The sequence below is a fragment of the Tursiops truncatus genome, chromosome 10 (genome assembly GCF_011762595.2).
Source record: "Tursiops truncatus isolate mTurTru1 chromosome 10, mTurTru1.mat.Y, whole genome shotgun sequence".
NCBI classification, from domain to species: Eukaryota; Metazoa; Chordata; class Mammalia; order Artiodactyla; family Delphinidae; genus Tursiops; species Tursiops truncatus.
Genome location: NC_047043.1, coordinates 10,864,205 through 10,878,146, shown reverse-complemented (window position 1 = coordinate 10,878,146; position 13,942 = coordinate 10,864,205). Strand labels below are relative to the sequence as shown.

General features: G+C 43.2%; 1 long non-coding RNA gene across 5 annotated transcripts in view; it reads right to left on the bottom strand.

Annotated features, from left to right (window-relative positions):
- LOC109551545 (uncharacterized) overlaps positions 1 to 13,942 on the bottom strand; it is a 205,199-nt gene that overhangs the window by 93,727 nt on the left and 97,530 nt on the right. For all 5 annotated transcript variants that reach the window (XR_012334349.1, XR_004528369.2, XR_002178336.3 and 2 more), the window contains exon 3: positions 9,937 to 10,036. This is a non-coding gene — a long non-coding RNA (uncharacterized lncRNA). The remainder of the gene's footprint in view (positions 1 to 9,936; positions 10,037 to 13,942) is intronic.

The following is a 13,942-nucleotide window of genomic DNA, read 5'->3' as shown; positions in this document are numbered from 1 at the left end:
CTGGAATTGTCTACTTGGAACCAGAAGGTTTGGGCTCTCAGTCCCAGTGCTGTCACTCACTAGTTGCGTGCATTTAAGTGGTTAATATGTTCTCTCTGATCCTCAGTTTTCTCATAGGAAAAAATGAGAATAACCTCCCTTCCCAGGATTTTTTTTTTTTTTTTTGCGGTACCTGGGCCTGTCACTGTTGTGGCCTCTCCTGCTGCGGAGCACAGGCTCCGGACGCGCAGGCTCAGCGGCCATGGCTCACGGGCCCAGCCGCTCCGCGGCATGTGGGATCCTCCCGGACTGGGGCACGAACCCGCATCCCCTGCATCGGCAGGCGGACTCTCAACCACTGTGCCACCAGGGAAGCCCCCCAGGATTGTTTTGAGGATTTAACAACATCATATATGTGAAATCTTTATTGTTATGGCTTATGTTTTTGGACTTTATAATAAAAATATAAAGGTTTATGGGGCTTCCCTGGTGGCGCAGTGGTTGAGAGTCCGCCTGCCAATGCAGGGGACGTGGGTTCGTGCCCCGGTCCGGGAAGATCCCACATGCCGCGGAGCGGCTGGGACCGTGAGCCATGGCCGCTGAGCCTGCGCGTCCGGAGCCTGTGCTCCATGGCGGGAGAGGCCACAACAGTGAGAGGCCCGCGTACTGCAAAATAAATAAATAAATAAAAATAAAATTAAATTAAATTAAAAAAATAAAGGTTTATATAGGTACATTCACTGCCTGGGATTTGTTCATCCCTCATTTACTCATTTGTTTATTACTCACTAAAGGGAAATTTATTATTGCTAACCACCTGCTGTGTTAAGCATTGATGGATAATGTGGTTCCCATCCTGAAGGAGACCAAGGGGGCAAGTAGATTTAAAAAAATGAAGAGTCCACTTACTAAAGATAATGGAAAAACTCTGGATTCTTTCTTCTCATGTTTCAAAGGAAGTACTTTCATCCTTCCCAGACTTGGACTGGAGGAAGAGAACTATACATACAAATGCCTTCTGCATCGCGATGAATCAGAACTTGACATTCCCTGAGCCGTGCCTTAGCCCTGGGCAGGCTGACTGCGCTAGAAGAGCCATGTAGGCAAGTCCTGACTCCTGCATGTCCAGCCTCCTTGTTGCAAATATCAACAGTTTAGGCAGCCTGGCCGTCTTGCTAGCTCTCTCTTCCCCTTTCGGCCAGTGAGTAGGTAAAGAAGGCCACTAGCTGTGCCCAGGCAGCTACTTAAGGGGATCTGTCATCTGCTCTGCAGGTCTGGCCACATCCTTCTCTCTCTCAAGTGCCCCTGAGGATTTAAGCCATAAGTCAGCTATTTGTGATGAAAGGGAGGGCAGATTCAGCCCTGAAAGGAAACCATGTTTTCCAATCATGCTGTTATCAGACAGCCCTGCCTTTTCCGTAAGCAGGGGTTTGTCCATCTCTTAATAACGGATTACTTCCCCATTTCTCTGTTGGTCTTGAGTTAGCGCTCCACTGGTTACAAAAGCATGGTCTGTTCAAGAAGTGGTGAGAAATTCCATGACACTGAACATTCAATAAGGTTCACTGGGTGAAAGTACTGGAAAGGTGGGATCCAACTCAATCGTGGACATATTTCTATGCCGAACTTTGTAGTGGTGGACATCTGAGTGTTTAAAATAGGAGAGTAGCGTGCTTAAATTTAATTTTTCAGTAGATGAAGACAGCATTAGTGGAGTGGAGTGACAGGTAGCAGGAAGCTTCCATTGTCAGCGGATTCTTCTCCCCTCCGCTGGGGTCCTCTTCTCTAGCCCACTACCACCCTCTCTTTATCCTAGCAATTTCAGGGATATCTGAAATACAGTGCAAATATGCCTGCCAGCTCTCTTGCCAGCATCCTGACTGCAAGGTTAGGGATAGAAATGTGCTTAACATGAAACCACATACAACAAAGGCAAGAAACGAAGTATACAAGCTGAATTTGCCTCTGCAGCGTAAGATGCACTTTTCGAATGTCTTTCCCTCCACTCACGGTGGCTGACACAGGGGGCCGTGTTGTTCAGGCATCTCCCACCTGGCCTCTGTCCCACACTTTCTCCAGCTGCACTTTTAAACTCTTCCTTCTCTGCTGAGATTTTAGTTTTTTGCGTTTTCTTTTCCTGGTGGCCTTTTACAATCTTCCATTGATATATAACTCACTGCTTTAAAAAGTAGGTTTTATTATTATTGAGGTATGCTGAGGGCAACAGATCAGGAGGTAACTGCCATTGAAAAGACAGCTTGTTATTCACAGTTCCCAAGAAACAGGGTGGGGCAGGAGGGGGCACACGGGGTGGGGGGAGCACCAGGGTCTGTCAGGAGGCAGAGAGAGCAAGGGGAAATGTGGGCAAAGCCTTTATGGTGGTTTTTGTGGGAAGGAATGCATGAGGAAGGGTAAACAAGCTTTAGATTGTCTAGTTTGCATGATTGCAGCGGGCTCTGAGGCATAGGGGCTGTCCCTAGTTGCCTAGTACCTGGCTGTCTTAGTTCAGGCTGCTATAAAAGAATTCCATAGACTGGGTGGCTTAAACAACAAACATTTCTTTCTCACAGCTCTGGACGCTGGAGGTCTGAGATGAGGGATGCCATCGCAGCCAGGCGCTGGTGAGAGCAGACTGCAAGTTCTCACTGTGTCCTCACCTGACAGGAAGAGAAGAAGCTAGCTCTGTGGCCTCTTTTTATGAGGGCACTCATGCCATTCATGAGAGCTCTACACACATGACCTAACTACCTCGCAAAATCCCCTCCAAATACCATCACATTGGGATTCGAATTTTAAGATATAAATTTTGGGGGGACACAAACATTTCATCCATTGCACTGGCCATGGGGTGATTAAGGCAGGGGATAGCGGCCCAGAGTGTGATAGCGGCCCATAAAGGAGATGGCTGGGGGTGTGGGGTGTGGCTGGTTTGCATATGACAGGTGAGCTGGCTGGAAAGTCCTTTACTATCTCTAGGAATTAGCTAGTCCTGGGAGGGGCAGGCTCTCCAGGATCAGCATGGCCCCAAGATGTCAATGCATCAGAATAAAAAGACAAAATTACTGTACTCTTCTTATGATTACTCCACTCCAATTCTTAACAGAATGGAAAGATTTAAAGGGCAATAATTTTGTTTATTTGACATCATTTCCCTTTATATGCCATTATCTTTTCTTTTCTCCACTGTTTTTTCCTTTCTTCAATGTTTCCCTTTACTGTCACAAAGTTCATTCTCTTACGGAGAATCTCTTTTCAACCAACTCATGATCTCCGTCTCTGTGCTGTCTCTTGTATTGACTATCTCATGTATATCTGTTTACGATTGTTTTTAGGGACAATTTTTTGTTTTGGACCATTTTTAAAGTCTTTATTGAATTTGTTGCAATATTGTTTCTGTTTTATATTTTGGGTTTTTGGCCGTGAGGCATGTGGGACCTTAGCTCCCCGACCGGGGATCGAACCCGCACCCCCTGCACTGGAAGGCAAAGTCTTAACCACTGGGTTATCAGGGAAGTCCCAGGGACCATTTTTAAACAGATCTGCCTCTCCCCAGATTGAGGGCTGAAGCCATGACTTGTTGATTTGGGTAACTCAACACTCTTCACAATACCTTACGTGCAGTCAGGGCTCAATCTGTGTCTCCAAAAAACAAATGTTAAGTGCTATGTCATATGGTAAGAGGCCAAGGTTCTTTTTTAACCAACCATTGAGCTTTAACTTTGAAAATAAAATCTTTTGGAAAAACACCTCACTCAAGATTGCAGAGCAGGGTGTAGGAGACACTTGTAGAGCCCATGCCTGTTAGAGACTATAGATGGGAGCGACATTAAAGAATGATCATCATGCTAGTTTACCGGGGTATGTTGATAGTGTTTGTGTTTTAGAATATGCAAATTATGTCCTCAAGTAGACTCACCTCTACACAAGGTCCCCAAAATAAACACGTGCATAGAGAAATGATATGCAAAGTTAAACAACACTTTGTTTTTAGCTGGGATTTCAGCCTCTAAACTACAATGCACCTCTAAGGGCTGGACCAGATCCTGTCTCGGTGAGCTCTACCTAGGATCATAGCAGACAGAGGCCTGCTGTCCTTTGTTCTTTTCCCCAAACATAAGCCTTCAGACTGTATCACTATAAAGAGAAGAAAGGCCAGTTCAAATGTCCAGAGAGAGCCAGAGAGTAAGCAGGAACCCCGGCCAACACTTGAACCATGCTGGCCTAGGTCTTCGGCCCCAGGCTTTCTTAAGCCAGCCAGGAGTCTACTCCGTGGGGAAAGAAAGAGCACCTAAAATCGATAGTAAGAGAGGGATGACGTCAGAGGAGCCGAACAGGGGACAGACGCATCTTTTAACACGCGACGCCTCCAGCCAGTACACCCACCACCATGTCAGCCAATCAAGTGTCACAAAATGTGACCAAAGACAACGACACCTCCTTTGGGGGGGTGAAGTTCTCTCCACCCCACCCCCAACCCGAGGGAAGCAAGGAAAGAGCCTTGTGCTCGTTTTTTCTAGAAGCCAAGGATCCAGTGTTCCTTCCAGCTCACCTCACCAAGCCCCACCATGTGGCCTCGGGGTACGAGTTTTCATTTTACTTCTGCCCTAACTTTACCCTGCACTCCGATTACCTCTCTTTGTCATCAGTTCCTCCTGTTGATCAAAACAGGTGACAGCGTTAAGGTTTCCATCTCCACAAAGAATGGAAAGTGTGTGTAGAAAAGCTGGCTGTAAAATTAACCAGAATGCATACAACATGGTATTGAAATTCTTAAGCAACTACTCATTCTGTTAGGCAGAAAATGGTTTTAGATCTTGAAAAGTCAAGTCTACTCTAGTCTACGTATTTGGATCCACACTTTATGTAAAAATACGTATGTCCTTAATTCCTAAAGGCATTGGGAAGATAGATTTGTTTTAGTGTAGAGCACCTACCGTGTTTTGTTCTACAAAGCTGACTTTCAGTCATTTACTTTCATTTCAGAGCCTCTTACTCTTCTTCCAGTGCTTATTCCACTAGATTTCCCCAGAAAAACTTTTTTTGACTAATTCCGTCAGTCTCAATTCATAGAGCTATGAGGACCTCCTCCCCTCAACTGTTTTCTTTTTTTTTTTTTTTGCGGTACGCGGGCCTCTCACTGTTGTGGCCTCTCCCGTTGCGGAGCACAGGCTCCGGGCGCGCAGGCTCAGCGGCCATGTCTCACATGGCCCAGCCGCTCTGCGGCACGTGGGATCTTCCCAGACCGGGGCACGATCCCGTGTCCGCTGCATCGGCAGGCGGACTCTCAACCACTGCGCCACCAGGGAAGCCCCCCTCAACTGTTTTCTTTTCTCCATTTCTGAGTCTTGAGTCTTAACACTAACGTATATGAATACTTTTATCCCAGTGTAGAAAGCTGAGAAGCTGATTCGAGCTTTCAGTCTTTGTATTTATGCTCCCACACAATTTGGGTCTTTTCTTCCTTTTTTTTTTTTTTTTTAAGAGTAGATGCTTCTTGAGTCAGGGATAATTTCTGGGGCTTTGGTTGGAATCATCTAGTCAAGAGCAGTTCTCTGCACAGAGCCTTCAATAAATATTAACTGACTCATGGTACAAAGTAAATGAAGATGCACTTATGGTTGGTAGAAAAACCAACACTTTGTCCTCTTCTCTACTTTTTCTACATATTGAAACCCTCATTCCTTAGGTTATTCTTTTTTCCAAGTTATAATAGTTATTTTCTAGGAATCTACCCTTAGGCAATATATTTCACAGCTTACTTTCTTCAGATGTTGGAAATTATTGGACATGTAAAAACATATATGACCCTGATCTGGTTTAAAAGCCTAATATAATAAGAAATCCTTCATTCTGCCCAATACAAATGCATATTAATTTTGTATTATGTGCAAATATTTAGTCACGGGTCCATGTACACATACATCTATTAAGCAGTCAAATACTAAATTAAAAATGGCAAGCTGAAAAAAATTCTGAGTGCAAAGGTGTGATTGCTTTGAAAATAGCCAATTTAGAAAAGAGTTCAGCCTTTAATTGGCCAAGTTAAATAAGGCACAATTACCACTAACTTGGTCCCCAAAGATTGGCTCTAATCGTGTCATGTTTAACTTGGCTGGTTAAATTGCGAATAGTGTTCTCCTTTTCTGATTTGGTTCATTTCCCTAATAGAATGCCTTTCTATGGCTGACGTTTTCTTTCCTGACAGCTTTTTCTGTGAATGGAAACTCCATGGATTAGGAGTACCTATTTTTTTTTCCAGAAAAACAGCAAAATGTATGTATGGTGGTGGTTGTTTTTTAAAGAGTTTCTGATACAACTTTATGAGTGTGTAGTTGTACAAATGTCAAAACTTCATCATCAAATTCATATGCATATGTCAAAGCTCCTCATAAACCTATCTCAAAATACACTTGCAGATTTTTGTTTTGCTTTATGTTCACAGGTGAGGAAGAAGAATGTTCTTTTTGTACTAAGTTTATCCTCCTCTGTTACTGAGAGATGAGTAGTTTAACTTATACATTTAATGTTCAATTAGCCAGCTCAAGGATTCCACACAGATCCACAAGGGCACAGGGAGGGATGGTTAAATATTTATCTCAATTTCTAAGAGCATCAGAATTCAGAGAAGGCCAATGTCTTTGTTCAGAATGGTCAGTTTCATGCAGAGCAGATTAAAAGGGCATCTCATTTTATATATAATACCATGGAATGCATCAACCTAAAGAAAAAAAGGAAATCTTTTTCTCTGGTAGAGAAACATATATATGCGTGCATTAAGCATTCGTTCATTTACTTAAAAACAATAAACATTTAAGGAGTGATAACAATGTGCTTGGTTCTACATTAAGCACTAGACATGCGGAAATTGGTAAGACACAATCTTTGCCTTTAAGAAGCCTATACGTTTTTATTGGGTTATTTGCAAGTGAGCAAGTCAAGAATGAAATGGTTTCAGATTCCAAATGTTAGCTCTTTACGCCTTTTTTTCTTATTAGTTATCCATTTTATACATAGTAGTGTATATATGTCAATCCCAATCTCCCAATTCACCTCACTCCCCACCCCCGCTTTCCCCCCTTGGTGTCCATACACTTGTTCCCTACATCTGTGTTTCTATTTCTGCCTTGCAAACTGGTTCATCTGTATAATTTTTCCAGATTCCACATACATGCGTTAATATACGATACTTGTTTTTCTCTTTCTGACTTACATCACTCTGTATGACAGTCTCTAGGTCCATCCAGTCTCTACAAATGACTCAATTTCGTTCCTTTTTATGGCTAATATTCCATTGTATATATGCACCATGTCTTCTTTATCCATTCATCTGTCATTGGACATTTAGGTTGCTTCCATGTCCTGGCTATTGTAAATAGTGCTGCAATGAACATTGGGGTGCATGTGTCTTTTTGAATTATGGTTTTCTCTGGGTATGTGCCCAGTAGTGGGATTTCTGGGTCGTATGGTAGTTCTATTTTTAGTTTTTTCAGGAACCTCCATACTGTTCTCCATGGTGGCTGTATCAATTTACATTCCCACCAACAGTGCAAGAGGGTTCCCTTTTCTCCACACCCTCTCCAGCATTTACTGTTTGTAGATTTTTTGATGATGGCCATTCTGACCGTGTGAGGTGGTACCTCATTGTAGTTTTGACTTGCATTTCTCTAATAATTCGTGATGTTGAACAGCTCTTCATGCGCCTCTTGGCCATCTGTCTTTATGCCTCTTTTTTTTTTTTTTTTCTCGGTACGCGGGCCTCTCACAGCTGTGGCCTCTCCCGCTGCGGAGCACAGGCTCCGGATGCGCAGGCTCAGCGGCCATGGCTCACCGGCCCAGCCGCTCTGCGGCATGTGGGATCTTCCTGGACCGGGGCACGAACCCGTGTCCCCTGCATCGGCAGGCGGACTCTCAACCACTGCGCCACCAGGGGAGCCCTTTATGCCTCTTCCTAACGCAGAACATTGCTTAGTTTGTCTTCAGCATGTCTCCCTTCGTGTCCCACCCAGTTCTGTTTGGCACCCCTCCTCAGTAACATCCCTCTCTCCCCTCAGCTTCCACAGCTCTCACGGGCTCTCCAACATCAAACCGAACTCTTAGGAAAGAGCTAATTAGTCTATCTTGTTACGGCAAATCATCTAATAGGAACTCTGTACTATCTGTCTCATGGTTGTTTGCCTTGAGGCAGAGCCAACAAAACCATATGTTTATGAAAAAAAGATAATTTTCAGATACCTTCAGGTATGTTATTTACTTAAGAATAAGCTACACACACCAAGGCATTTTTATCTGAATTTGCAGCTTCAGTCCTAACACTTTCCACATTTTCTATTCCACCAAGTGAGGATGTGCTTTCAGGATAAAAAGTGTGTTGGGGGTGTGGAAGGATGGAGGGGGGATGCCCACAATATCCCACCCAGCTTTACAGATGGGCGTAGGGACGGTCCGGTCTGCACATTTATTATCAAAAGTAATATCCTGATGTGGCTTTATCTGATGTGTTCTTTCGGAAGGATCCAGGCTTGTGGCCTCAACTAATAAATTCTCTGCATTAACATATCGCTCTGTTGTAAAGTTTGGATTTTCAGTAACACATAAAAGATAAAATGAATCTGTATATAAAATGTCTGTTAGCCTTGTTGATCATTCAATGCACAAGCAAGTAAGTGAACAAATAAAAACCCACCACTGCGTAATGTAATGGAGCCTGTGGACTAAAAAGCCCAAAGTTACCAAAGTCTCAGTAATATAGACCCTATACCATAAAGAATAATTTACAATTAAAATATAATGTTTTTTTCTTGGATTCAGGAGAAAGTATCTACGGGACATGCTGATGTGTGTGACAGGAATGTCTGACACCACAGACATTTTTTGTTGTTTTTTAAACAAAATCTTACCAATAGGTACGTAGGTAAAGAAGGAAGTAATCTTGTCAAAGTTAGAGGATGCCCCGTCTCTATCCGTACAACCACACATGCACACATGAGCAACATACGTGCACACTCACACGAGCACACATCTGCATTGTGACCCTTGAAGAGGCTTCACAGAGCGTAGTCAGAACATCTCTGCTTATATTTACCCTAACAGAGCCTGAAGCCATAATAGTTGGGCTTGGCTTGGTGCCTAAACTGTAAATTTGTAATTAGTTCCAGAAAAACAAATGATACTCAAATGAAGAATGAGCTTGGGAGAGAGGGAGGAATCTGATTTGGAATGTCTGCATGTTCTTATGAAATCATCTGTGAAATACGGGGAATCTTGAGTCCTGGGTTTTAGCTTTGGCTACGAACAAATCTGATTACCTTGAATAAGTTACTGAGGTTCTCTGTCCTCCAGTTTTCTCCTATTTGTAATGAAGAATTGCAGTAAAAAATTTCTGTCTACCATCCTTCATGCAGATGCTGCATGCTACCATATGTAGAAAAATACATTCCAGAAACAAATACTAGGATGCCTAAAAATTCTTTCCCATGAACATTCAGTTCTTTGGGCAATAAATAAAAGAAAACAAGATATTGTGCTAAATACAGCCTGTCATTTCGGATGCCTCTGACCCGTCTTTCATCAAGCATACCCTTCCGATGGTGGAACAAATTCTTGGATTTAGAAGGAACAGACAACATGAGGCTTCAACATCATCAAACGTCTTAACTCACCATCCATGTAGTAAAGTGATCTAGGAGTGGAACTAACCACAGTCTGATGCTACAAGGGCTGGCCAATCACTGCATGCACGGGACTTGATCCAATCCTTTTTCTGGATTTCCAAGTGACTCGACCGTATACCATGAGCTAAGGCATCATTGGACAAGAGGAATGTGCCACTGGGTGGACCGAAGCCAGGTGGTGATAATTTAGGGCTCCGTGTACATGCTCAAACATTCATGACACGATGACGCAAAACAACTTTGAAGCACAGACTCCTTGGAAAGGCCACAAAACATACTCACTTACCTTCTGCCTGAAGTGATCTTGTCCGACTCCTGTTGGAACTCTTCCCCTTCCACGCTCCTTTGTTTGGCTGCTACCTTTTCACTCAGACCTTTATTCTCCCCTAGTGGAAACAAAATGTTCAAAATTGTAATTTTGTCATCACAGAAAATATTGACTCTATATTCTGAATGAAAACAAAATCCATATTAAAAACACATAGTCAACAGGCACGTTGAAACATGCTTCGAGATGATTCCAAGTATGTTTATATACAGTTGGACTCATTCTCAACTAGACCATCCCTTTTGGGAAAGATCTTCTGGGATATCCTATATAACAGTTCTGTTACTATTAGCTTCTGGAATTATTTGGAAATCATTCCTCCTTAATTAGCTTGGCTAATTGAAATTTTATGTATAGGATTAAGACAATTTCACCTTGACATTGGTTTTTATAGGTTGTATAGGTTCAAGCGAATAATCAGGGCAGTTCATGAAATTCAATATCATGTTCTGTCTGAAGAAAGAAGGAAAACATAGGGCTTTCTTTTCTTAAAACAACAGAGAGACCAATCATTCATTTATTCAACATTTATCTAGTGACTATGTGTCAGGCATCGTTCTAGGCACTGAGTAGCCAGAAAGGAGTAAAACAATCTACTTTTGTGAATCTTCTCTGTAAGGATACTCTGGGGACTGGCAACATGTGGTAGAAAAGGATAGATTTGCAAAGTTATATTTAGCCATGCCGTCTACAGGTTTTAGTGCCACTGCAATTGTATGTAATGGAAACAAGAACCCTTGATAATTTATCAGAAATTACTGATACAACAAAAATAGGCCAGAAATAGAATAAGTGGAGAAAATTGTCTAGATTTAATAAATTCCTATAATATTATTTTTACACTGCAAATTTTCTCCTGAACTTACTTTTGTGTGACAAAGAAATGTTATCTAATAAAATAGTCAAATTGAAGCTATATGCCCTAAGAAACAGAATGACAGAATAGAAAAGGGAATAGCTTTTTCTTTTAGTTCTGGACATGAAGAATTATCCCTGAACCTCAGTAAGCCTCAGTTTTTCCCTCAGTAAAATTGAAGAAAGAGATTGCTATTCCACCTTGGAATTAAGTAGCATTTATAATTATTGTATTCTTCTTTAGGACAGGCTAAATTTGTGAGAGCAGAGACCATGTCTGTCTGTTCCCCCACGTTATCCCAAGTTACACAGCCTATGAGGCATTCAGAAATATTTGTTGAAAGACAGTAACATTTGTTAAAGACTGTTGTGAGGGTGACATGAGAAAACATATGACAGATTATTTGAACACTGTGAAATATTTTTAAGTTAAACTCACTTTGTTTCCTGCTTTCTTGATATTTTTGCAGTTTGGATAAATGCTTGACCTCTCTCTGGGGATAACCAAGTTGCTTACCAGGAAAACCTTGGTCCCAAACTTTGAGAACAAAATCTAGCTTACTAGCTAGCTACACTAGCAGTTTTTCCATTTTGCCCTGAGATGATCTATCCTTCCCCAGGGCTTTCAAAACAAGGTTTCAAAGTGAAACTTCGTCACAGTCTCTGAAAGCATCTTCTTCTATTGGCACCAAGATAGGATGTCATGATGTCCAGCGGTTCAGATGCACACCCCAGCAGCGCTCTGAGTCAGGCTATGAAACAAGTCATCTTGCTGTAATGAATGGTCAGGATAGAGATCCCCATGAACCCAGATCAAGAAGAGATTTGGGCAACATCCTGAGAACGCAGCACAGTAAGTCATGTAGCATTAATCATCCATCAGCCCCACCCTGTTGCTCCTTAGGAGGAACCCAACTCTTTCCCAGCATTTCTTCATCCAAGTCCACTGCAGTTGGCTACCTCCAGTGGGGTGTCCGTCCCCATCCCCAGCCATTCTCCGGGGCAGAGGACCCTGCTAGCCCTCACTCACAGCTCTAAGTGAGCTCAGCATTTCAAGGAAAAGCATTTTCTTGAAAGGTCCCTTCAAAACAACGGCCCTCAGAAATTCCCTGTGACATCTCTGGCCCCTTGGTGTCTTCCTTCTACTTTCCAAAGTAGATGGCATGTCACGTGCGTGGTGTGTGAGCCCCTCGTCTCTGCTATAGACCAAGCAGCCCCCAGCCATAGGCTTCACCTCATGACTTAGCAGGTTCCCAGACTCGACCATCCCTCCAGCTCCCTTCGGTGCCACCCAACGCCATCTCAAGCCAAATCTCGTCCAGACGGTGACCCGCTGAAGCTCTCATCATGGGTATCCGAGGGCTGGCTCCTGGCAGTTCTGCATCACTGCCCAAATCAATCCATGTAGAACAGTGGCATGATGACCACACCGTCTGGCATCACGTCCGAAGTGTTCCATTTATTTCCCTTCAGGGACATCAATGTATATTTTTTCCTACCTTCAATGAATGCCCTATTGAAAACCCTAAGGAGAGACAGCTAACTGTGAAGGACATTTACCATCAGCACATAAGTTCCAAGGTTTTACGATGTGTCTGACAGAATCAGACACAGATACTTTACCCTGGGCACTTATAATTTCCCGGAAAACCCGCATTGTTCTGCCCACACCTGGTGCCCTACTAAGTGCTGCTGACCAGTGACTGGACCCAGATGTACACTGAACCGTTGCTGTTTAGTTTCCTTCTCTCTTTCTGGAGGTGAAGGATTTGCTGGGACCAAATCCCCAGGGGAGCAAATTTGGGTGCTGAGTAATAAGGCTGAGATGGACTCCCAGGGAAGTCTTGTGTAGGGAGCCATTCTCAGTGTGTGTGTGTGTGTGTGTGTGTGTGTGTGTGTGTAGGGGACAGGGGATATTGTGAAGTCTAGTAGGGAAAGATTAATTCTTTTGAAGTACCAAGAAACCCAGGAGAACATACATCTGATAGTAATGATGAGGAAGAAAAGCTCTTTAAAACACTTCTAAAGGTTGTTCCTGGAAAGGAAGGAAAAGCTAAGATGTTCCCCCCACTTCCCTCTCACCTCCTTCCCTCAGTGTTATATTTAGATCCTTACTGGAGCAGAGTTCCTCCTCCCATCCAGCAGCCCAGGGCAGCCCCCTGTCGCCATGGTGGCAGAAGATGCCAGGACAACACCTGGCTTCCTGAGCTAGACTGCAGATGCCCCAGCCCCACACAGACCAGCAGAGGCTGCGTCCCGGGGGCTGTCCACATGGGCACCATGGGAAGGCCTGGTTGCGGGGGCCTTCACAGCCTGGGACAAGGCCAGGGCTGACGAACGCCAAGCAGCTGGAAGAGGAACAAGTGGGACTTGGGAAAGGGATGGAGTAAAGCTTCAGAAGAAAGTCGAAGCTGACACTTTGCTGGCACAAAATGACATTTTATCAGCTATTGGGAAAATGGGCCACAAGTGCTTGGTCCTAAGGGATTTGAGTGGTATTTATTTTTATTTTAAAATAATTCCAGACTTAGAGAAAAGTTGAAATAGAACAAAAAATTCCCATGATAGCTTCACCCAGATTCCCCAAATGTTAACATTTGCCTTTACCACATTTCCTTTGTCATTCTCTCTAGATGGACGGATATGCAGATGTATAGATACAGACATGGATATACTGATATAATTTTCTTTCTGAACTAAGTTGCAGTTATGATGTCCTTTTGCCCCCAAATCATTCAGATAATGTTACCTAGTTGATAGACCTTATCCTAATAATGTCCTTCAGAGCAAAATAATTTTTTTTCTGGTTCAGGGATCATGTGCTGCATTTAACTGTCTCACCTCTTTAGTCTCCTTTAAACTAGAATCACTCTAGAGTCTTTCTTTGTCTTTTACGAACTTGAAATTTTTGCAGAATGTTCCTCCATTTGGATTTGTCTCACGTTTCCCAGGTTTAGATTCAGATTATGTACTTTTGGCAGGAATGTCACAGAAGAGATGTGTCCCCCTCACCCACTGTATCAGGAGGCAAGTGAACTTGGTTGGTTCCATTAGCAGTGAGGCTGACTTTGATCACTTGGCTAAAGTTCAGTCTTCTCGGTTTCTCCAC